Source organism: Garra rufa, chromosome 3 (assembly GCF_049309525.1).
Source record: "Garra rufa chromosome 3, GarRuf1.0, whole genome shotgun sequence".
Lineage (NCBI taxonomy): Eukaryota > Metazoa > Chordata > Actinopteri > Cypriniformes > Cyprinidae > Garra > Garra rufa.
Window position 1 is genome coordinate 56,488,083 of NC_133363.1, and position 20,846 is coordinate 56,508,928.

The 20,846-nt window shown below is 35.9% G+C and overlaps 19 non-coding genes across 19 annotated transcripts; all 19 read right to left on the reverse strand.

The window, feature by feature from the left end:
- Nucleotides 1-561: 561 nt before the first annotated feature.
- trnar-ucg (transfer RNA arginine (anticodon UCG)) lies at nucleotides 562-634 on the reverse strand. The gene has a single exon. It is a non-coding gene; the product is annotated as a tRNA-Arg (tRNA).
- An 824-nt stretch (nucleotides 635-1,458) lies between these two features.
- Nucleotides 1,459-1,531, reverse strand: trnar-ucg (transfer RNA arginine (anticodon UCG)). Its single transcript has one exon. It is a non-coding gene; the product is annotated as a tRNA-Arg (tRNA).
- Nucleotides 1,532-1,979: 448 nt separating this feature from the next.
- trnar-ucg (transfer RNA arginine (anticodon UCG)) lies at nucleotides 1,980-2,052 on the reverse strand. The gene has a single exon. It is a non-coding gene; the product is annotated as a tRNA-Arg (tRNA).
- A 651-nt stretch (nucleotides 2,053-2,703) lies between these two features.
- On the reverse strand, nucleotides 2,704-2,776 carry trnar-ucg (transfer RNA arginine (anticodon UCG)). The gene has a single exon. It is a non-coding gene; the product is annotated as a tRNA-Arg (tRNA).
- A 2,135-nt stretch (nucleotides 2,777-4,911) lies between these two features.
- On the reverse strand, nucleotides 4,912-4,984 carry trnar-ucg (transfer RNA arginine (anticodon UCG)). Its single transcript has one exon. It is a non-coding gene; the product is annotated as a tRNA-Arg (tRNA).
- Nucleotides 4,985-5,759: 775 nt separating this feature from the next.
- trnar-ucg (transfer RNA arginine (anticodon UCG)) lies at nucleotides 5,760-5,832 on the reverse strand. Its single transcript has one exon. It is a non-coding gene; the product is annotated as a tRNA-Arg (tRNA).
- An 824-nt stretch (nucleotides 5,833-6,656) lies between these two features.
- On the reverse strand, nucleotides 6,657-6,729 carry trnar-ucg (transfer RNA arginine (anticodon UCG)). Its single transcript has one exon. It is a non-coding gene; the product is annotated as a tRNA-Arg (tRNA).
- A 448-nt stretch (nucleotides 6,730-7,177) lies between these two features.
- trnar-ucg (transfer RNA arginine (anticodon UCG)) lies at nucleotides 7,178-7,250 on the reverse strand. Its single transcript has one exon. It is a non-coding gene; the product is annotated as a tRNA-Arg (tRNA).
- Nucleotides 7,251-9,386: 2,136 nt separating this feature from the next.
- trnar-ucg (transfer RNA arginine (anticodon UCG)) lies at nucleotides 9,387-9,459 on the reverse strand. The gene has a single exon. It is a non-coding gene; the product is annotated as a tRNA-Arg (tRNA).
- A 775-nt stretch (nucleotides 9,460-10,234) lies between these two features.
- Nucleotides 10,235-10,307, reverse strand: trnar-ucg (transfer RNA arginine (anticodon UCG)). The gene has a single exon. It is a non-coding gene; the product is annotated as a tRNA-Arg (tRNA).
- Nucleotides 10,308-11,131: 824 nt separating this feature from the next.
- trnar-ucg (transfer RNA arginine (anticodon UCG)) lies at nucleotides 11,132-11,204 on the reverse strand. The gene has a single exon. It is a non-coding gene; the product is annotated as a tRNA-Arg (tRNA).
- A 448-nt stretch (nucleotides 11,205-11,652) lies between these two features.
- Nucleotides 11,653-11,725, reverse strand: trnar-ucg (transfer RNA arginine (anticodon UCG)). Its single transcript has one exon. It is a non-coding gene; the product is annotated as a tRNA-Arg (tRNA).
- Nucleotides 11,726-12,376: 651 nt separating this feature from the next.
- trnar-ucg (transfer RNA arginine (anticodon UCG)) lies at nucleotides 12,377-12,449 on the reverse strand. Its single transcript has one exon. It is a non-coding gene; the product is annotated as a tRNA-Arg (tRNA).
- A 2,136-nt stretch (nucleotides 12,450-14,585) lies between these two features.
- trnar-ucg (transfer RNA arginine (anticodon UCG)) lies at nucleotides 14,586-14,658 on the reverse strand. The gene has a single exon. It is a non-coding gene; the product is annotated as a tRNA-Arg (tRNA).
- Nucleotides 14,659-15,564: 906 nt separating this feature from the next.
- trnar-ucg (transfer RNA arginine (anticodon UCG)) lies at nucleotides 15,565-15,637 on the reverse strand. Its single transcript has one exon. It is a non-coding gene; the product is annotated as a tRNA-Arg (tRNA).
- An 825-nt stretch (nucleotides 15,638-16,462) lies between these two features.
- Nucleotides 16,463-16,535, reverse strand: trnar-ucg (transfer RNA arginine (anticodon UCG)). Its single transcript has one exon. It is a non-coding gene; the product is annotated as a tRNA-Arg (tRNA).
- Nucleotides 16,536-16,983: 448 nt separating this feature from the next.
- On the reverse strand, nucleotides 16,984-17,056 carry trnar-ucg (transfer RNA arginine (anticodon UCG)). The gene has a single exon. It is a non-coding gene; the product is annotated as a tRNA-Arg (tRNA).
- A 2,136-nt stretch (nucleotides 17,057-19,192) lies between these two features.
- trnar-ucg (transfer RNA arginine (anticodon UCG)) lies at nucleotides 19,193-19,265 on the reverse strand. Its single transcript has one exon. It is a non-coding gene; the product is annotated as a tRNA-Arg (tRNA).
- Nucleotides 19,266-20,040: 775 nt separating this feature from the next.
- Nucleotides 20,041-20,113, reverse strand: trnar-ucg (transfer RNA arginine (anticodon UCG)). Its single transcript has one exon. It is a non-coding gene; the product is annotated as a tRNA-Arg (tRNA).
- Nucleotides 20,114-20,846: the final 733 nt, after the last annotated feature.

Genomic DNA, 20,846 nt, shown 5'->3' on the forward strand with positions numbered 1-20,846 from the left:
GGAAAATTGTACTGACGAGGTAATGAATGATAAATATGCATATTTTTAAACGTGCATAAAAATAATATACACTTTGAAGTTCATTTCCATCTTGTTTAGGCTAATAATTAGGTTATATTTTAGTTCTAAATACTTATGCCTATATGAGCTGAATCCTACAACAAACACTCGAAATTGCAATAAAAATATATTGCATATGTTTGTCATGGGATATTTCAATAAAAAATCATTCCAGTGTATATTTGTAAAAAGACTATGTCAAGGCATCACACATTTTCTGTTTGTGTTGCAAAGGTAACAGCTACGCCATTTAACCATCCCAGATCTCCCCTACTAATACTGTATCTTAGTCGGCGTGGCTTTAAAGACAGCATTTTCCAAACTCAAGGTGCGCTAATATTGATTAGCGCAAGGAAAGGAATTTAACATAATCGTAAGTAAGCAGGTTTTGAAGTAAGAAGAGTACAAGGAGTACTTCATGTTCATGTTCACATTCATGTGGAATTCTCCCAATGAGGTTGAGATAGGCGAATGATTCAACTCATCATTCTTTTAAAACTGCGACCCCGGCAGGACTCGAACCTGCAATCTTCTGATTCGAAGTCAGACGCCTTATCCATTAGGCCACGAGGCCGGTGATTTTAAATGCAGTTTTCAGAATTTTCAGAAAAAGGTGATTTGTATCTATTTGCATCTAGCAAAGTCCCGTTGCTACAATCACAGAATCGTTCTGTAGAGTTGAATCTTTAATGATAAATATATATATTTTTTAAACGTGCTTAAAAATAATATACACCTTGAAGTTCATTTCCATCTTGTTTAGGCTAATAATTAGGTTATATTTTAGTTCTAAATACTTATGCCTATATGAGCTGAATCCTACAACAAACACTCGAAATTGCAATAAAAATATATTACATCTGTTTGTCATGGGATATTTCAATAAAAAAAAAAAACATTCCAGTGTATATTTGTAAAAGGATTTTGTCAATGCATCACACATTTTTTGTTTGTGCTGCAACGATAACAGCTAGGCCATTTAATAGCAGACACTTGTAACTAATTAGAAACACATTTTAAGCGCAGTGGTTTAAAAGAACTTCAACATAAAACAGAAATGTAAAAAAGTTACAACCATCCCCGATCTTTCCTAATACTGTATCTTAGTGGGCGTGGCTTTAAAGACAGCGTTTTCCAAACTTAACAACAATGCTTAATGCACATTTACATCCCTAGCTGTAGTTTGAGAAACGCGGATCGTATATCGTACTGTTAGCTGTCCATTAACACAGAAATTGCACTACCGGAAGAGGGTGCTACTGTAACGAAGGTGCTCTAATATCGAAGTGATTTTGAAGTGAGGAGAGTACAACGAGTACTTACGTTCAAGAATTCTCCAAATGAGATTGAGTGGGTAGTAGCTATAGGCGAATGATTCAACTCATCCTTTTAAAACTACGACCCCGGCAGGACTCGAACCTGCAATCTTCTGATTCGAAGTCAGACGCCTTATCCATTAGGCCACGAGACCAGTGATTCCAAAACGCAGTAGCATTTTCAGAAAAAAGTGATTTGTATCTATTTGTATCTAGCAAAATCCGTTGCTACAATCACAGAATCGTTCTGTAGAGTCGAATCTTTTTAAACCGAGATGAACGATTCATTCAGAAATCAATCAGGGATGAGCTTCCCAAAAGCTTCATTAGCCAGCTGTGAACTCTATAGATAACCACGTAACCTTAGTTACTTTTGGGAAACGCACCCCAGAGCTGTTCAGAGTCACCGACTTATCTAGAACTCTTTCGAGCCAACTGTTCAACAACCGATAAACACGTGAGCATTTGGAGTGTACGAATTATATATCTAAGTGATTTTGAAGTGAGGAGAGTACAACGAGTACTTACGTTCAAGAATTCTCCAAATGAGATTGAGTGGGTAGTAGCTATAGGCGAATGATTCAACTCATCCTTTTAAAACTACGACCCCGGCAGGACTCGAACCTGCAATCTTCTGATTCGAAGTCAGACGCCTTATCCATTAGGCCACGAGGCCGGTGATTTTAAATGCAGTTTTCAGAATTTTCAGAAAAAGGTGATTTGTATCTATTTGCATCTAGCAAAGTCCCGTTGCTACAATCACAGAATCGTTCTGTAGAGTTGAATCTTTAATGATAAATATATTTTTTTTTTAAACGTGCTTAAAAATGATATACACCTTGAAGTTCATTTCCATCTTGTTTAGGCTTATAATTAGGTTACATTTTAGTTCTAAATACTTATGCCTATATGAGCTGAATCCTACAACAAACACTCCAAATTGCAATAAAAATATATTACATCTGTTTGTCATGGGATATTTCAATAAAAAATCATTCCAGTGTATATTTGTAAAAAGATTATGTCAAGGCATCACACATTTTCGGTTTGTGTTGCAAAGGTAACAGCTACGCCATTTAACCATCCCAGATCTCCCCTACTAATACTGTATCTTAGTCGGCGTGGCTTTAAAGACAGCATTTTCCAAACTCAAGGTGCGCTAATATTGATTAGCGCAAGGAAAGGAATTTAACATAATCGTAAGTAAGCAGGTTTTGAAGTAAGAAGAGTACAAGGAGTACTTCATTTTCATGTTCACATTCATGTGGAATTCTCCCAATGAGGTTGAGATAGGTGAATGATTCAACTCATCATTCTTTTAAAACTGCGACCCCGGCAGGACTCGAACCTGCAATCTTCTGATTCGAAGTCAGACGCCTTATCCATTAGGCCACGAGGCCGGTGATTTTAAATGCAGTTTTCAGAATTTTCAGAAAAAGGTGATTTGTATCTATTTGCATCTAGCAAAGTCCCGTTGCTACAATCACAGAATCGTTCTGTAGAGTTGAATCTTTAATGATAAATATATATATTTTTTAAACGTGCTTAAAAATGATATACACCTTGAAGTTCATTTCCATCTTGTTTAGGCTAATGATTAGGTTATATTTTAGTTCTAAATACTTATGCCTATATGAGCTGAATCCTACAACAAACACTCCAAATTGCAATAAAAATATATTACATCTGTTTGTCATCTGATATTTCAATTAAAAAACCTACCAGTTTATGTTTGTAAAAGGATTACATAAAATGTCAGAGCATCACACATTTTTTGTTTGTGTTGCAAAGGTAACAGCTATGCCATTTAATTGCAGACACTTAACTAGTTGGAAACGCATTTTGAGTGCATTGGTTGAAATGTAAAAAAAAAAAAAAAAAAGTTACAACCATCCCCGATCTCCCATACTAATAGCATCTTAGTGGGCGTGGCTTCAAAGACAGCGTTTTCCTAACTTACAAAAAAAATGCATAATGCAAAATTTACATCCCTAGCTGTAGTTTAAGGTGCACTAATATTGATCACCTCAAGGAAAGGAACTTAACATAATCGACAGTAAGCAGGTTTTGAAGTGAGAAGAGTACAACTAGTAGGGGGAGAGCGGGGCACAACCTAACACTTTGTGAATTTCGCGGTTTATGTAAATCCACTTGGGGTTCAGAGTACAATTTTTTTCAACATTATTTTCACACTTGTCTAGTACAAATATATCGCTTTGTTTCATATTTACAGTGTATACGCTTTTCGTTATTTACCTCAAAAGAAAGGAAGTGAAACGTGACAACATGTAACATCTGAGGGACACGTTGTAACACGACCATATTACAGCTTAAAATGTTATCTGATCGAATGAAAAAAATATACACAACAAACTAAAATATTTTGTCAGTAAAATACATGTGTTAACTTTTTCAAATGAAGTAATGACGTTTTTTAAAAAAATAAATAAAAATGGTCTAATTTTGGAGTTTGACAATGAACATATCGCAACGATGCTTTGAACGGCCCTGATCGCAACACACAGCTGTACAGTAGTTCAAAACAATGTGGACAAATAGATGAAACACATAAAGACATTCAGAAAAACACTCCCGTCCCTCCACACACAGCTCTTGTGATAACTTGTCCATGGCACAACAATCAGACTGAGACGTGATGGCAGATACAAACATACGCAGCAAGCTTTATTGCGCTCTCCTACAACATTAGAGCATACGGGTATAAAAATTTTTCTGTGCGTCACGCAGGACCTGTGTTTTAAGTAAAACAATAAACATAAAGATATTACCCACTAAATAAACATTTGGTTGGTTTACTTTTAAGAACAAAAATAATAATTACTTGGAACATCACATTCCAAATTACTACAGCTCTCATAGAACACGACACACATAAACGAGCCAAAATGCTTTACATTTCTTGAAATAATAACATCTGAACATTGAACACTGATTGTCAGCCTTTATTCACCTGTTTCTTGTGGTTTCTTATCAAAATCCTTAGAAGTAAATAGTGTAAATTGCACCGCTTATGTCATAGAATAGCATAGTTTAATAACAGCGGGGCATATTGTAACACAGTGTTACAACGTTCCCCATCTGCGCGACTGGAGTTTAATACAGGTTAGTGTCTTCTGCTGGTTTGTCAAGCATTAATAAACTATCTAAACTGATAAATAACAAATTGGAGATTAAAATAATAGCAGTTTTGTCTAACTTTAAATGAATACTAAAAACTGAAATGAAAAGTTTACTTCAGCCAGAAATGTACTTTTACTACGGTAAAATAAATATGCAGCGATATCTTCAAAATGCTTTTGAATTTTGGTGATCTTTTTGCTCTGCATAGTGTTGCTATGGCAACTAGTAAATACGTAAATTTGGTTATGCTAGCGTGTGTGGAAATATTTGAACCACGTGTGTTACAATTAACCCCGCGTTTGGTTGTGCCCCGCTCACTCTACTTCATGTTCATGTGGAATTCTCCCAATGAGGTTGAGATAGACAAATGATTCAACTCAACCTTTTAAAACTGCGACCCCGGCAGGACTCGAACCTGCAATCTTCTGATCCGAAGTCAGACGCCTTATCCATTAGGCCACGAGGCCGATTACTGTAGAATAAGTAGCATTTCCACAAAATTGCCATCTAGTATCTTGTATCTAGCAAAGTCCATTGCCACAGTCACCGAATCGTTCTATAGAGAGGAATCTTTTTAAACCGAGATGAACGATTTGTTCAAAAACCAATCAGGGATGAGCTTAGTTCACCATTATTCATCTTGGTTCAAAGTTTTTAAACACACGAGCGTTTGGAGTGTACGGAAAATTGTACTGACGAGGTAATGAATGATAAATATGCATATTTTTAAACGTGCATAAAAATAATATACACTTTGAAGTTCATTTCCATCTTGTTTAGGCTAATAATTAGGTTATATTTTAGTTCTAAATACTTATGCCTATATGAGCTGAATCCTACAACAAACACTCCAAATTGCAATAAAAATATATTGCATATGTTTGTCATGGGATATTTCAATAAAAAATCATTCCAGTGTATATTTGTAAAAAGACTATGTCAAGGCATCACACATTTTCTGTTTGTGTTGCAAAGGTAACAGCTACGCCATTTAACCATCCCAGATCTCCCCTACTAATACTGTATCTTAGTCGGCGTGGCTTTAAAGACAGCATTTTCCAAACTCAAGGTGCGCTAATATTGATTAGCGCAAGGAAAGGAATTTAACATAATCGTAAGTAAGCAGGTTTTGAAGTAAGAAGAGTACAAGGAGTACTTCATGTTCATGTTCACATTCATGTGGAATTCTCCCAATGAGGTTGAGATAGGCGAATGATTCAACTCATCATTCTTTTAAAACTGCGACCCCGGCAGGACTCGAACCTGCAATCTTCTGATTCGAAGTCAGACGCCTTATCCATTAGGCCACAAGGCCGGTGATTCTAAATGCAGTTTTCAGAATTTTCAGAAAAAGGTGATTTGTATCTATTTGCATCTAGCAAAGTCCCGTTGCTACAATCACAGAATCGTTCTGTAGAGTTGAATCTTTAATGATAAATATATATATTTTTTAAACGTGCTTAAAAATAATATACACCTTGAAGTTCATTTCCATCTTGTTTAGGCTAATAATTAGGTTATATTTTAGTTCTAAATACTTATGCCTATATGAGCTGAATCCTACAACAAACACTCGAAATTGCAATAAAAATATATTACATCTGTTTGTCATGGGATATTTCAATAAAAAAAAAAAACATTCCAGTGTATATTTGTAAAAGGATTTTGTCAATGCATCACACATTTTTTGTTTGTGCTGCAACGATAACAGCTAGGCCATTTAATAGCAGACACTTGTAACTAATTAGAAACACATTTTAAGCGCAGTGGTTTAAAAGAACTTCAACATAAAACAGAAATGTAAAAAAGTTACAACCATCCCCGATCTTTCCTAATACTGTATCTTAGTGGGCGTGGCTTTAAAGACAGCGTTTTCCAAACTTAACAACAATGCTTAATGCACATTTACATCCCTAGCTGTAGTTTGAGAAACGCGGATCGTATATCGTACTGTTAGCTGTCCATTAACACAGAAATTGCACTACCGGAAGAGGGTGCTACTGTAACGAAGGTGCTCTAATATCGAAGTGATTTTGAAGTGAGGAGAGTACAACGAGTACTTACGTTCAAGAATTCTCCAAATGAGATTGAGTGGGTAGTAGCTATAGGCGAATGATTCAACTCATCCTTTTAAAACTACGACCCCGGCAGGACTCGAACCTGCAATCTTCTGATTCGAAGTCAGACGCCTTATCCATTAGGCCACGAGACCAGTGATTCCAAAACGCAGTAGCATTTTCAGAAAAAGGTGATTTGTATCTATTTGTATCTAGCAAAATCCGTTGCTACAATCACAGAATCGTTCTGTAGAGTCGAATCTTTTTAAACCGAGATGAACGATTCATTCAGAAATCAATCAGGGATGAGCTTCCCAAAAGCTTCATTAGCCAGCTGTGAACTCTATAGATAACCACGTAACCTTAGTTACTTTTGGGAAACGCACCCCAGAGCTGTTCAGAGTCACCGACTTATCTAGAACTCTTTCGAGCCAACTGTTCAACAACCGATAAACACGTGAGCATTTGGAGTGTACGAATTATATATCTAAGTGATTTTGAAGTGAGGAGAGTACAACGAGTACTTACGTTCAAGAATTCTCCAAATGAGATTGAGTGGGTAGTAGCTATAGGCGAATGATTCAACTCATCCTTTTAAAACTACGACCCCGGCAGGACTCGAACCTGCAATCTGCTGATTCGAAGTCAGACGCCTTATCCATTAGGCCACGAGGCCGGTGATTTTAAATGCAGTTTTCAGAATTTTCAGAAAAAGGTGATTTGTATCTATTTGCATCTAGCAAAGTCCCGTTGCTACAATCACAGAATCGTTCTGTAGAGTTGAATCTTTAATGATAAATATATATATTTTTTAAACGTGCTTAAAAATGATATACACCTTGAAGTTCATTTCCATCTTGTTTAGGCTAATGATTAGGTTATATTTTAGTTCTAAATACTTATGCCTATATGAGCTGAATCCTACAACAAACACTCCAAATTGCAATAAAAATATATTACATCTGTTTGTCATCTGATATTTCAATTAAAAAACCTACCAGTTTATGTTTGTAAAAGGATTACATAAAATGTCAGAGCATCACACATTTTTTGTTTGTGTTGCAAAGGTAACAGCTATGCCATTTAATTGCAGACACTTAACTAGTTGGAAACGCATTTTGAGTGCATTGGTTGAAATGTAAAAAAAAAAAAAAAAAAAGTTACAACCATCCCCGATCTCCCATACTAATAGCATCTTAGTGGGCGTGGCTTCAAAGACAGCGTTTTCCTAACTTACAAAAAAAATGCATAATGCAAAATTTACATCCCTAGCTGTAGTTTAAGGTGCACTAATATTGATCACCTCAAGGAAAGGAACTTAACATAATCGACAGTAAGCAGGTTTTGAAGTGAGAAGAGTACAACTAGTAGGGGGAGAGCGGGGCACAACCTAACACTTTGTGAATTTCGCGGTTTATGTAAATCCACTTGGGGTTCAGAGTACAATTTTTTTCAACATTATTTTCACACTTGTCTAGTACAAATATATCGCTTTGTTTCATATTTACAGTGTATACGCTTTTCGTTATTTACCTCAAAAGAAAGGAAGTGAAACGTGACAACATGTAACATCTGAGGGACACGTTGTAACACGACCATATTACAGCTTAAAATGTTATCTGATCGAATGAAAAAAATATACACAACAAACTAAAATATTTTGTCAGTAAAATACATGTGTTAACTTTTTCAAATGAAGTAATGACGTTTTTTAAAAAATAAAATAAAAATGGTCTAATTTTGGAGTTTGACAATGAACATATCGCAACGATGCTTTGAACGGCCCTGATCGCAACACACAGCTGTACAGTAGTTCAAAACAATGTGGACAAATAGATGAAACACATAAAGACATTCAGAAAAACACTCCCGTCCCTCCACACACAGCTCTTGTGATAACTTGTCCATGGCACAACAATCAGACTGAGACGTGATGGCAGATACAAACATACGCAGCAAGCTTTATTGCGCTCTCCTACAACATTAGAGCATACGGGTATAAAAAATTTTCTGTGCGTCACGCAGGACCTGTGTTTTAAGTAAAACAATAAACATAAAGATATTACCCACTAAATAAACATTTGGTTGGTTTACTTTTAAGAACAAAAATAATAATTACTTGGAACATCACATTCCAAATTACTACAGCTCTCATAGAACACGACACACATAAACGAGCCAAAATGCTTTACATTTCTTGAAATAATAACATCTGAACATTGAACACTGATTGTCAGCCTTTATTCACCTGTTTCTTGTGGTTTCTTATCAAAATCCTTAGAAGTAAATAGTGTAAATTGCACCGCTTATGTCATAGAATAGCATAGTTTAATAACAGCGGGGCATATTGTAACACAGTGTTACAACGTTCCCCATCTGCGCGACTGGAGTTTAATACAGGTTAGTGTCTTCTGCTGGTTTGTCAAGCATTAATAAACTATCTAAACTGATAAATAACAAATTGGAGATTAAAATAATAGCAGTTTTGTCTAACTTTAAATGAATACTAAAAACTGAAATGAAAAGTTTACTTCAGCCAGAAATGTACTTTTACTACGGTAAAATAAATATGCAGCGATATCTTCAAAATGCTTTTGAATTTTGGTGATCTTTTTGCTCTGCATAGTGTTGCTATGGCAACTAGTAAATACGTAAATTTGGTTATGCTAGCGTGTGTGGAAATATTTGAACCACGTGTGTTACAATTAACCCCGCGTTTGGTTGTGCCCCGCTCACTCTACTTCATGTTCATGTGGAATTCTCCCAATGAGGTTGAGATAGACAAATGATTCAACTCAACCTTTTAAAACTGCGACCCCGGCAGGACTCGAACCTGCAATCTTCTGATCCGAAGTCAGACGCCTTATCCATTAGGCCACGAGGCCGATTACTGTAGAATAAGTAGCATTTCCACAAAATTGCCATCTAGTATCTTGTATCTAGCAAAGTCCATTGCCACAGTCACCGAATCGTTCTATAGAGAGGAATCTTTTTAAACCGAGATGAACGATTTGTTCAAAAACCAATCAGGGATGAGCTTAGTTCACCATTATTCATCTTGGTTCAAAGTTTTTAAACACACGAGCGTTTGGAGTGTACGGAAAATTGTACTGACGAGGTAATGAATGATAAATATGCATATTTTTAAACGTGCATAAAAATAATATACACTTTGAAGTTCATTTCCATCTTGTTTAGGCTAATAATTAGGTTATATTTTAGTTCTAAATACTTATGCCTATATGAGCTGAATCCTACAACAAACACTCCAAATTGCAATAAAAATATATTGCATATGTTTGTCATGGGATATTTCAATAAAAAATCATTCCAGTGTATATTTGTAAAAAGACTATGTCAAGGCATCACACATTTTCTGTTTGTGTTGCAAAGGTAACAGCTACGCCATTTAACCATCCCAGATCTCCCCTACTAATACTGTATCTTAGTCGGCGTGGCTTTAAAGACAGCATTTTCCAAACTCAAGGTGCGCTAATATTGATTAGCGCAAGGAAAGGAATTTAACATAATCGTAAGTAAGCAGGTTTTGAAGTAAGAAGAGTACAAGGAGTACTTCATGTTCATGTTCACATTCATGTGGAATTCTCCCAATGAGGTTGAGATAGGCGAATGATTCAACTCATCATTCTTTTAAAACTGCGACCCCGGCAGGACTCGAACCTGCAATCTTCTGATTCGAAGTCAGACGCCTTATCCATTAGGCCACGAGGCCGGTGATTCTAAATGCAGTTTTCAGAATTTTCAGAAAAAGGTGATTTGTATCTATTTGCATCTAGCAAAGTCCCGTTGCTACAATCACAGAATCGTTCTGTAGAGTTGAATCTTTAATGATAAATATATATATTTTTTAAACGTGCTTAAAAATAATATACACCTTGAAGTTCATTTCCATCTTGTTTAGGCTAATAATTAGGTTATATTTTAGTTCTAAATACTTATGCCTATATGAGCTGAATCCTACAACAAACACTCGAAATTGCAATAAAAATATATTACATCTGTTTGTCATGGGATATTTCAATAAAAAAAAAAAACATTCCAGTGTATATTTGTAAAAGGATTTTGTCAATGCATCACACATTTTTTGTTTGTGCTGCAACGATAACAGCTAGGCCATTTAATAGCAGACACTTGTAACTAATTAGAAACACATTTTAAGCGCAGTGGTTTAAAAGAACTTCAACATAAAACAGAAATGTAAAAAAGTTACAACCATCCCCGATCTTTCCTAATACTGTATCTTAGTGGGCGTGGCTTTAAAGACAGCGTTTTCCAAACTTAACAACAATGCTTAATGCACATTTACATCCCTAGCTGTAGTTTGAGAAACGCGGATCGTATATCGTACTGTTAGCTGTCCATTAACACAGAAATTGCACTACCGGAAGAGGGTGCTACTGTAACGAAGGTGCTCTAATATCGAAGTGATTTTGAAGTGAGGAGAGTACAACGAGTACTTACGTTCAAGAATTCTCCAAATGAGATTGAGTGGGTAGTAGCTATAGGCGAATGATTCAACTCATCCTTTTAAAACTACGACCCCGGCAGGACTCGAACCTGCAATCTTCTGATTCGAAGTCAGACGCCTTATCCATTAGGCCACGAGACCAGTGATTCCAAAACGCAGTAGCATTTTCAGAAAAAGGTGATTTGTATCTATTTGTATCTAGCAAAATCCGTTGCTACAATCACAGAATCGTTCTGTAGAGTCGAATCTTTTTAAACCGAGATGAACGATTCATTCAGAAATCAATCAGGGATGAGCTTCCCAAAAGCTTCATTAGCCAGCTGTGAACTCTATAGATAACCACGTAACCTTAGTTACTTTTGGGAAACGCACCCCAGAGCTGTTCAGAGTCACCGACTTATCTAGAACTCTTTCGAGCCAACTGTTCAACAACCGATAAACACGTGAGCATTTGGAGTGTACGAATTATATATCTAAGTGATTTTGAAGTGAGGAGAGTACAACGAGTACTTACGTTCAAGAATTCTCCAAATGAGATTGAGTGGGTAGTAGCTATAGGCGAATGATTCAACTCATCCTTTTAAAACTACGACCCCGGCAGGACTCGAACCTGCAATCTTCTGATTCGAAGTCAGACGCCTTATCCATTAGGCCACGAGGCCGGTGATTTTAAATGCAGTTTTCAGAATTTTCAGAAAAAGGTGATTTGTATCTATTTGCATCTAGCAAAGTCCCGTTGCTACAATCACAGAATCGTTCTGTAGAGTTGAATCTTTAATGATAAATATATATTTTTTTTAAACGTGCTTAAAAATGATATACACCTTGAAGTTCATTTCCATCTTGTTTAGGCTTATAATTAGGTTACATTTTAGTTCTAAATACTTATGCCTATATGAGCTGAATCCTACAACAAACACTCCAAATTGCAATAAAAATATATTACATCTGTTTGTCATGGGATATTTCAATAAAAAATCATTCCAGTGTATATTTGTAAAAAGATTATGTCAAGGCATCACACATTTTCGGTTTGTGTTGCAAAGGTAACAGCTACGCCATTTAACCATCCCAGATCTCCCCTACTAATACTGTATCTTAGTCGGCGTGGCTTTAAAGACAGCATTTTCCAAACTCAAGGTGCGCTAATATTGATTAGCGCAAGGAAAGGAATTTAACATAATCGTAAGTAAGCAGGTTTTGAAGTAAGAAGAGTACAAGGAGTACTTCATTTTCATGTTCACATTCATGTGGAACTCTCCCAATGAGGTTGAGATAGGTGAATGATTCAACTCATCATTCTTTTAAAACTGCGACCCCGGCAGGACTCGAACCTGCAATCTTCTGATTCGAAGTCAGACGCCTTATCCATTAGGCCACGAGGCCGGTGATTTTAAATGCAGTTTTCAGAATTTTCAGAAAAAGGTGATTTGTATCTATTTGCATCTAGCAAAGTCCCGTTGCTACAATCACAGAATCGTTCTGTAGAGTTGAATCTTTAATGATAAATATATATATTTTTTAAACGTGCTTAAAAATGATATACACCTTGAAGTTCATTTCCATCTTGTTTAGGCTAATGATTAGGTTATATTTTAGTTCTAAATACTTATGCCTATATGAGCTGAATCCTACAACAAACACTCCAAATTGCAATAAAAATATATTACATCTGTTTGTCATCTGATATTTCAATTAAAAAACCTACCAGTTTATGTTTGTAAAAGGATTACATAAAATGTCAGAGCATCACACATTTTTTGTTTGTGTTGCAAAGGTAACAGCTATGCCATTTAATTGCAGACACTTAACTAGTTGGAAACGCATTTTGAGTGCATTGGTTGAAATGTAAAAAAAAAAAAAAAAAAAGTTACAACCATCCCCGATCTCCCATACTAATAGCATCTTAGTGGGCGTGGCTTCAAAGACAGCGTTTTCCTAACTTACAAAAAAAATGCATAATGCAAAATTTACATCCCTAGCTGTAGTTTAAGGTGCACTAATATTGATCACCTCAAGGAAAGGAACTTAACATAATCGACAGTAAGCAGGTTTTGAAGTGAGAAGAGTACAACTAGTAGGGGGAGAGCGGGGCACAACCTAACACTTTGTGAATTTCGCGGTTTATGTAAATCCACTTGGGGTTCAGAGTACAATTTTTTTCAACATTATTTTCACACTTGTCTAGTACAAATATATCGCTTTGTTTCATATTTACAGTGTATACGCTTTTCGTTATTTACCTCAAAAGAAAGGAAGTGAAACGTGACAACATGTAACATCTGAGGGACACGTTGTAACACGACCATATTACAGCTTAAAATGTTATCTGATCGAATGAAAAAAATATACACAACAAACTAAAATATTTTGTCAGTAAAATACATGTGTTAACTTTTTCAAATGAAGTAATGACGTTTTTTAAAAAAATAAATAAAAATGGTCTAATTTTGGAGTTTGACAATGAACATATCGCAACGATGCTTTGAACGGCCCTGATCGCAACACACAGCTGTACAGTAGTTCAAAACAATGTGGACAAATAGATGAAACACATAAAGACATTCAGAAAAACACTCCCGTCCCTCCACACACAGCTCTTGTGATAACTTGTCCATGGCACAACAATCAGACTGAGACGTGATGGCAGATACAAACATACGCAGCAAGCTTTATTGCGCTCTCCTACAACATTAGAGCATACGGGTATAAAAAATTTTCTGTGCGTCACGCAGGACCTGTGTTTTAAGTAAAACAATAAACATAAAGATATTACCCACTAAATAAACATTTGGTTGGTTTACTTTTAAGAACAAAAATAATAATTACTTGGAACATCACATTCCAAATTACTACAGCTCTCATAGAACACGACACACATAAACGAGCCAAAATGCTTTACATTTCTTGAAATAATAACATCTGAACATTGAACACTGATTGTCAGCCTTTATTCACCTGTTTCTTGTGGTTTCTTATCAAAATCCTTAGAAGTAAATAGTGTAAATTGCACCGCTTATGTCATAGAATAGCATAGTTTAATAACAGCGGGGCATATTGTAACACAGTGTTACAACGTTCCCCATCTGCGCGACTGGAGTTTAATACAGGTTAGTGTCTTCTGCTGGTTTGTCAAGCATTAATAAACTATCTAAACTGATAAATAACAAATTGGAGATTAAAATAATAGCAGTTTTGTCTAACTTTAAATGAATACTAAAAACTGAAATGAAAAGTTTACTTCAGCCAGAAATGTACTTTTACTACGGTAAAATAAATATGCAGCGATATCTTCAAAATGCTTTTGAATTTTGGTGATCTTTTTGCTCTGCATAGTGTTGCTATGGCAACTAGTAAATACGTAAATTTGGTTATGCTAGCGTGTGTGGAAATATTTGAACCACGTGTGTTACAATTAACCCCGCGTTTGGTTGTGCCCCGCTCACTCTACTTCATGTTCATGTGGAATTCTCCCAATGAGGTTGAGATAGACAAATGATTCAACTCAACCTTTTAAAACTGCGACCCCGGCAGGACTCGAACCTGCAATCTTCTGATCCGAAGTCAGACGCCTTATCCATTAGGCCACGAGGCCGATTACTGTAGAATAAGTAGCATTTCCACAAAATTGCCATCTAGTATCTTGTATCTAGCAAAGTCCATTGCCACAGTCACCGAATCGTTCTATAGAGAGGAATCTTTTTAAACCGAGATGAACGATTTGTTCAAAAACCAATCAGGGATGAGCTTAGTTCACCATTATTCATCTTGGTTCAAAGTTTTTAAACACACGAGCGTTTGGAGTGTACCGAAAATTGTACTGACGAGGTAATGAATGATAAATATGCATATTTTTAAACGTGCATAAAAATAATATACACTTTGAAGTTCATTTCCATCTTGTTTAGGCTAATAATTAGGTTATATTTTAGTTCTAAATACTTATGCCTATATGAGCTGAATCCTACAACAAACACTCGAAATTGCAATAAAAATATATTGCATATGTTTGTCATGGGATATTTCAATAAAAAATCATTCCAGTGTATATTTGTAAAAAGACTATGTCAAGGCATCACACATTTTCTGTTTGTGTTGCAAAGGTAACAGCTACGCCATTTAACCATCCCAGATCTCCCCTACTAATACTGTATCTTAGTCGGCGTGGCTTTAAAGACAGCATTTTCCAAACTCAAGGTGCGCTAATATTGATTAGCGCAAGGAAAGGAATTTAACATAATCGTAAGTAAGCAGGTTTTGAAGTAAGAAGAGTACAAGGAGTACAGTAGTCAACATTCGAAGTGGATCAAAACCTTTCATCAAATTTGTCCTAAAACCAAAAAGAATACCCATTCTCATCTTAGGACAACTTTTGATTAACTTTTTTGATCCACTTCGAATGTTGACTACTGTACTTCATGTTCATGTTCACATTCATGTGGAATTCTCCCAATGAGGATGAGATAGGCGAATGATTCAACTCATCATTCTTTTAAAACTGCGACCCCGGCAGGACTCGAACCTGCAATCTTCTGATTCGAAGTCAGACGCCTTATCCATTAGGCCACGAGGCCGGTGATTTTAAATGCAGTTTTCAGAATTTTCAGAAAAAGGTGATTTGTATCTATTTGCATCTAGCAAAGTCCCGTTGCTACAATCACAGAATCGTTCTGTAGAGTTGAATCTTTAATGATAAATATATATATTTTTTAAACGTGCTTAAAAATAATATACACCTTGAAGTTCATTTCCATCTTGTTTAGGCTAATAATTAGGTTATATTTTAGTTCTAAATACTTATGCCTATATGAGCTGAATCCTACAACAAACACTCGAAATTGCAATAAAAATATATTACATCTGTTTGTCATGGGATATTTCAATAAAAAAAAAAAAACATTCCAGTGTATATTTGTAAAAGGATTTTGTCAATGCATCACACATTTTTTGTTTGTGCTGCAACGATAACAGCTAGGCCATTTAATAGCAGACACTTGTAACTAATTAGAAACACATTTTAAGCGCAGTGGTTTAAAAGAACTTCAACATAAAACAGAAATGTAAAAAAGTTACAACCATCCCCGATCTTTCCTAATACTGTATCTTAGTGGGCGTGGCTTTAAAGACAGCGTTTTCCAAACTTAACAACAATGCTTAATGCACATTTACATCCCTAGCTGTAGTTTGAGAAACGCGGATCGTATATCGTACTGTTAGCTGTCCATTAACACAGAAATTGCACTACCGGAAGAGGGTGCTACTGTAACGAAGGTGCTCTAATATCGAAGTGATTTTGAAGTGAGGAGAGTACAACGAGTACTTACGTTCAAGAATTCTCCAAATGAGATTGAGTGGGTAGTAGCTATAGGCGAATGATTCAACTCATCCTTTTAAAACTACGACCCCGGCAGGACTCGAACCTGCAATCTTCTGATTCGAAGTCAGACGCCTTATCCATTAGGCCACGAGACCAGTGATTCCAAAACGCAGTAGCATTTTCAGAAAAAGGTGATTTGTATCTATTTGTATCTAGCAAAATCCGTTGCTACAATCACAGAATCGTTCTGTAGAGTCGAATCTTTTTAAACCGAGATGAACGATTCATTCAGAAATCAATCAGGGATGAGCTTCCCAAAAGCTTCATTAGCCAGCTGTGAACTCTATAGATAACCACGTAACCTTAGTTACTTTTGGGAAACGCACCCCAGAGCTGTTCAGAGTCACCGACTTATCTAGAACTCTTTCGAGCCAACTGTTCAACAACCGATAAACACGTGAGCATTTGGAGTGTACGAATTATATATCTAAGTGATTTTGAAGTGAGGAGAGTACAACGAGTACTTACGTTCAAGAATTCTCCAAATGAGATTGAGTGGGTAGTAGCTATAGGCGAATGATTCAACTCATCCTTTTAAAACTACGACCCCGGCAGGACTCGAACCTGCAATCTGCTGATTCGAAGTCAGACGCCTTATCCATTAGGCCACGAGGCCGGTGATTTTAAATGCAGTTTTCAGAATTTTCAGAAAAAGGTGATTTGTATCTATTTGCATCTAGCAAAGTCCCGTTGCTACAATCACAGAATCGTTCTGTAGAGTTGAATCTTTAATGATAAATATATATATTTTTTAAACGTGCTTAAAAATGATATACACCTTGAAGTTCATTTCCATCTTGTTTAGGCTAATGATTAGGTTATATTTTAGTTCTAAATACTTATGCCTATATGAGCTGAATCCTACAACAAACACTCCAAATTGCAATAAAAATATATTACATCTGTTTGTCATCTGATATTTCAATTAAAAAACCTACCAGTTTATGTTTGTAAAAGGATTACATAAAATGTCAGAGCATCACACATTTTTTGTTTGTGTTGCAAAGGTAACAGCTATGCCATTTAATTGCAGACACTTAACTAGTTGGAAACGCATTTTGAGTGCATTGGTTGAAATGTAAAAAAAAAAAAAAAAAAAGTTACAACCATCCCCGATCTCCCATACTAATAGCATCTTAGTGGGCGTGGCTTCAAAGACAGCGTTTTCCTAACTTACAAAAAAAATGCATAATGCAAAATTTACATCCCTAGCTGTAGTTTAAGGTGCACTAATATTGATCACCTCAAGGAAAGGAACTTAACATAATCGACAGTAAGCAGGTTTTGAAGTGAGAAGAGTACAACTAGTAGGGGGAGAGCGGGGCACAACCTAACACTTTGTGAATTTCGCGGTTTATGTAAATCCACTTGGGGTTCAGAGTACAATTTTTTTCAACATTATTTTCACACTTGTCTAGTACAAATATATCGCTTTGTTTCATATTTACAGTGTATACGCTTTTCGTTATTTACCTCAAAAGAAAGGAAGTGAAACGTGACAACATGTAACATCTGAGGGACACGTTGTAACACGACCATATTACAGCTTAAAATGTTATCTGATCGAATGAAAAAAATATACACAACAAACTAAAATATTTTGTCAGTAAAATACATGTGTTAACTCTTTCAAATGAAGTAATGACGTTTTTTAAAAAATAAAATAAAAATGGTCTAATTTTGGAGTTTGACAATGAACATATCGCAACGATGCTTTGAACGGCCCTGATCGCAACACACAGCTGTACAGTAGTTCAAAACAATGTGGACAAATAGATGAAACACATAAAGACATTCAGAAAAACACTCCCGTCCCTCCACACACAGCTCTTGTGATAACTTGTCCATGGCACAACAATCAGACTGAGACGTGATGGCAGATACAAACATACGCAGCAAGCTTTATTGCGCTCTCCTACAACATTAGAGCATACGGGTATAAAAATTTTTCTGTGCGTCACGCAGGACCTGTGTTTTAAGTAAAACAATAAACATAAAGATATTACCCACTAAATAAACATTTGGTTGGTTTACTTTTAAGAACAAAAATAATAATTACTTGGAACATCACATTCCAAATTACTACAGCTCTCATAGAACACGACACACATAAACGAGCCAAAATGCTTTACATTTCTTGAAATAATAACATCTGAACATTGAACACTGATTGTCAGCCTTTATTCACCTGTTTCTTGTGGTTTCTTATCAAAATCCTTAGAAGTAAATAGTGTAAATTGCACCGCTTATGTCATAGAATAGCATAGTTTAATAACAGCGGGGCATATTGTAACACAGTGTTACAACGTTCCCCATCTGCGCGACTGGAGTTTAATACAGGTTAGTGTCTTCTGCTGGTTTGTCAAGCATTAATAAACTATCTAAACTGATAAATAACAAATTGGAGATTAAAATAATAGCAGTTTTGTCTAACTTTAAATGAATACTAAAAACTGAAATGAAAAGTTTACTTCAGCCAGAAATGTACTTTTACTACGGTAAAATAAATATGCAGCGATATCTTCAAAATGCTTTTGAATTTTGGTGATCTTTTTGCTCTGCATAGTGTTGCTATGGCAACTAGTAAATACGTAAATTTGGTTATGCTAGCGTGTGTGGAAATATTTGAACCACGTGTGTTACAATTAACCCCGCGTTTGGTTGTGCCCCGCTCACTCTACTTCATGTTCATGTGGAATTCTCCCAATGAGGTTGAGATAGACAAATGATTCAACTCAACCTTTTAAAACTGCGACCCCGGCAGGACTCGAACCTGCAATCTTCTGATCCGAAGTCAGACGCCTTATCCATTAGGCCACGAGGCCGATTACTGTAGAATAAGTAGCATTTCCACAAAATTGCCATCTAGTATCTTGTATCTAGCAAAGTCCATTGCCACAGTCACCGAATCGTTCTATAGAGAGGAATCTTTTTAAACCGAGATGAACGATTTGTTCAAAAACCAATCAGGGATGAGCTTAGTTCACCATTATTCATCTTGGTTCAAAGTTTTTAAACACACGAGCGTTTGGAGTGTACGGAAAATTGTACTGACGAGGTAATGAATGATAAATATGCATATTTTTAAACGTGCATAAAAATAATATACACTTTGAAGTTCATTTCCATCTTGTTTAGGCTAATAATTAGGTTATATTTTAGTTCTAAATACTTATGCCTATATGAGCTGAATCCTACAACAAACACTCCAAATTGCAATAAAAATATATTGCATATGTTTGTCATGGGATATTTCAATAAAAAATCATTCCAGTGTATATTTGTAAAAAGACTATGTCAAGGCATCACACATTTTCTGTTTGTGTTGCAAAGGTAACAGCTACGCCATTTAACCATCCCAGATCTCCCCTACTAATACTGTATCTTAGTCGGCGTGGCTTTAAAGACAGCATTTTCCAAACTCAAGGTGCGCTAATATTGATTAGCGCAAGGAAAGGAATTTAACATAATCGTAAGTAAGCAGGTTTTGAAGTAAGAAGAGTACAAGGAGTACTTCATGTTCATGTTCACATTCATGTGGAATTCTCCCAATGAGGTTGAGATAGGCGAATGATTCAACTCATCATTCTTTTAAAACTGCGACCCCGGCAGGACTCGAACCTGCAATCTTCTGATTCGAAGTCAGACGCCTTATCCATTAGGCCACGAGGCCGGTGATTCTAAATGCAGTTTTCAGAATTTTCAGAAAAAGGTGATTTGTATCTATTTGCATCTAGCAAAGTCCCGTTGCTACAATCACAGAATCGTTCTGTAGAGTTGAATCTTTAATGATAAATATATATATTTTTTAAACGTGCTTAAAAATAATATACACCTTGAAGTTCATTTCCATCTTGTTTAGGCTAATAATTAGGTTATATTTTAGTTCTAAATACTTATGCCTATATGAGCTGAATCCTACAACAAACACTCGAAATTGCAATAAAAATATATTACATCTGTTTGTCATGGGATATTTCAATAAAAAAAAAAAACATTCCAGTGTATATTTGTAAAAGGATTTTGTCAATGCATCACACATTTTTTGTTTGTGCTGCAACGATAACAGCTAGGCCATTTAATAGCAGACACTTGTAACTAATTAGAAACACATTTTAAGCGCAGTGGTTTAAAAGAACTTCAACATAAAACAGAAATGTAAAAAAGTTACAACCATCCCCGATCTTTCCTAATACTGTATCTTAGTGGGCGTGGCTTTAAAGACAGCGTTTTCCAAACTTAACAACAATGCTTAATGCACATTTACATCCCTAGCTGTAGTTTGAGAAACGCGGATCGTATATCGTACTGTTAGCTGTCCATTAACACAGAAATTGCACTACCGGAAGAGGGTGCTACTGTAACGAAGGTGCTCTAATATCGAAGTGATTTTGAAGTGAGGAGAG